The sequence below is a fragment of the Megalops cyprinoides genome, chromosome 9 (genome assembly GCF_013368585.1).
Source record: "Megalops cyprinoides isolate fMegCyp1 chromosome 9, fMegCyp1.pri, whole genome shotgun sequence".
NCBI classification, from domain to species: domain Eukaryota; kingdom Metazoa; phylum Chordata; class Actinopteri; order Elopiformes; family Megalopidae; genus Megalops; species Megalops cyprinoides.
In genome coordinates this window covers 37,480,719-37,483,921 of record NC_050591.1, presented here as the reverse complement: position 1 = coordinate 37,483,921, position 3,203 = coordinate 37,480,719, and positions in this window count along the sequence as shown.

Genomic DNA, 3,203 nt, shown 5'->3' with positions numbered 1-3,203 from the left:
GGGAAGAAATACTTCACACAATCCTACAGGATGAAGCCTGGAACTCTTTTTTTCCAAAAATATCATCACCCTGAACATTATAAAACAGTGTTGTTTTTACAGTATTGATTCTGTTTATTCTTACTGAATAATGATCAGAAGATAACCAAATGATAACTAGTGTTTCCATTCCAAATTACATGTGGTGTAATATCACTTAGCACAGATCCCATAGCATACACAGTGTACTTTCGTTAAAAAAAAAAGCATTATGAGGACGTAGATTACAAGATTCAATGTCCCTCAATGGAGAATACCACTATTACTATTTCTATCAAATATTTGGATTTAATGGCACTACACTATCAATAACATCATTTCCATTATTGATGTACTTTTTTTTATTTTTATTTTTTTTGAAGGATAAAACCTGTTCTTTTTTGTTGTACTAATAAGCAAAACTGTTGCATTTGAGGGATCTTAAAGGTTGAGGTTAAAGAAAACTCATTCTGTCATGAGTAATAAACCATGTTCACATGCCCTCTAACAGTAAGGTGACTTGTGGGGCAACTTAGATATGAGCTTGCAGTTTTTTGTTGTTTTTATTTTCAAACAGAATTCCTCAAAAGCCAGTTAAAAACACTTTTCCTGAGAGTCGCAGTAAACGCAGTAACCCTACCATCGACCCAAATTTTCTCCTGTATGTATGCTCCTGTGTTCTGGTGTTCTGATACATCAGATTGAGTTTTATTTGTCACTTTCACAGAAAGATCATGTACCTGTAAATACCTTTAAGTCTATGAACATGACAAAGAACATTTCAATATCATGTCAAGGATCTTTCATTTGCATATCAAAGCTGAGACAGATTACAGTGCATAAAGAAAGTGGGTGAAATGCGATCCTAAGATTCTCCAGTAACCTGAATAAGGGGGTGGGGGGTGTATCATATTATACTGCCGATATAAATCGGTATCAGGTTTCAGCATGACTGACTGGCCGTGGGCACGTCCCATTCCCAGGAAATGTAAAAGTCACAAATCACGATTTGATTCATACGTTGGTAAATTGTATTAAAATCTTAGCCTGATAATAAACCCTGCAAATCATAAGCAGAAGGGTGTGGATTTGAGTCTCAGGGGGGACACAGCTGTAATAACTGTCAATCCATATTGTTTCAGTGAATATCAGTGAATACCGGGAAACATCAGTAAATTCCCAGCTGTGAAAATGAGTTAGGAAAAACAACAAGACCCGTATAACTCACACCTCGTAAGTGTGCCTTCTTCAGCAAAAACAGAAAATAGATGAATGTCAGACAAAAAAAACTGCTTCTGCTCTTTGCGAATCTGAATTTTGCAAACTTGAACTTTATGAAATCAGGAGCTATGATGAAGCAATCTCATATTCAGACTATATTGGCCAGCCTTGTGAGGCGGTACTTCTCCATAGAGTGGGTAAAACACTCTTTCAGCTGTAATCACTGGCTGGAATATTTGCCTTGTGTTGTACCACATGTTGTAGTAATCAAAGTGCCTGACATCATTTATTCAAAAATTATATTTCTCCAGCCTACATCCAGATTTTAAAAACCCCATGATAACAGGGCATCCTTCTACAACCTTTTGGTGAAAAAGGAAAACTGTCAATTGGCCAGGTATTATTGAGGGGAAACATGGCTTTAATGACATAGGAAAGACCCCAGATTATCTATATGTGTGTGTGTGTGTGTGTGTGTGTGTGTGTGTATATAAGCCTACGCCCACCCGGGTCGCCTACCTTCGCTCCGGACCACATACACAGTGCGGGAGAAGTTTAGCCACCCGCCACACAGCAAGGTCCCCTGGGAGTCCCATTTATCCAGGACAGTCTCCAGCGTAATCCCTGACACGTTCACCTGTAAGAGGCAGACACAGGGGCAATTACAGCCAAATGGGTCAACATGACACATTACTCTATACAGTCCTGTACAGCTCTGCCTGGCTGCTAAATAGGTGTATGTTTCACACTGTATATCCGGTGCGTGCTCTTTAAATTGTCAGAGACAATGTAATACAATATAGTCATACTTGATTTCGTCCTCTATTTGAATCTATCTGATTCAGGTTAATTCAGCCATGAGGAGGAAGGGTCCATTGCAGCAGTTATACTGGGATCCCGTTAGAGATGCTTCTGTGCTTTTATGACTAATGGCTAACGAGGAGCTCCCAGATCAGTCACATTACACAGGTGTAAGACTGTCACAGTATAAGATAAGAAAGATTTTTTGTTAGTTGTAACACAACATGTGATTAACATACAAACATAAGACATTTGGTTTTTGGGTCTTTCCTCTATAAACCAATGTTCAGCGCTTTATGGCAATTCAGCTGCAAAAATGTTCTATAGAAACACTGTGCAGACAGGTGGTCACAGTTTGCCACAGCACAATGGAAGGAAAACATCACTTTGCCTTTTCCTGAAATTATGATTGTGAATGTAGTTAATACTACTGATCATGCATCTCAGTTAGAAACAGCAAAAGCAACAAACAACATAGAGTAAATCATTTAAAAATCAAAAATAGAGGTTAAAGATCTTTAAGATGAAATTAAATAAAAAGATCAAAATAATACACAAACATTTTAAAAGTAATAAATAAATAATGAATAAATCGTAGAATAAATACATTAACATAAAACGTGAAGGAAAACATCACTGCTTCCAGGTTGCTCTTGAATGACCCTGAGATCGAACTCTGTAACTGATGAAAGACTGTGAGTGAGTCTGATGACGTCTGCCTTTCGTGTGTTTAGTTTGCTTCTTTGGCAGCTATCACACTGTTTGTTTGATGAATGTTTAGCTGGTGTTTAATATTTATCATAGTTTATGGACCCTCACTTTTTAAAATACTGTTGTAAAAACAATAGTTTCTTACACTGACATTAGGTGTGAGATGTCAGGAAGAGGCGGGATGAGCAGAAGATGGTCACCCTGATTGTATCTGCTTGTTTTGCATTATTTTGCCCTGTATTGTATTACATTGCATTATTTACTTAGCAGACTCCCTGTTCCAGAGTGGCTGATATATCACCCGCCTTTAAATGTAACACATAGTTATTTACTGAGACAATTCAGGTTAAGTACATTGCTCAAGGGTACGAGAGTACTACCCCACCTGGGAAATGAACCAGAATCCTTCAGGTTACAGACGCTGCTCCTTACTGCTACACCACACTGCTGCT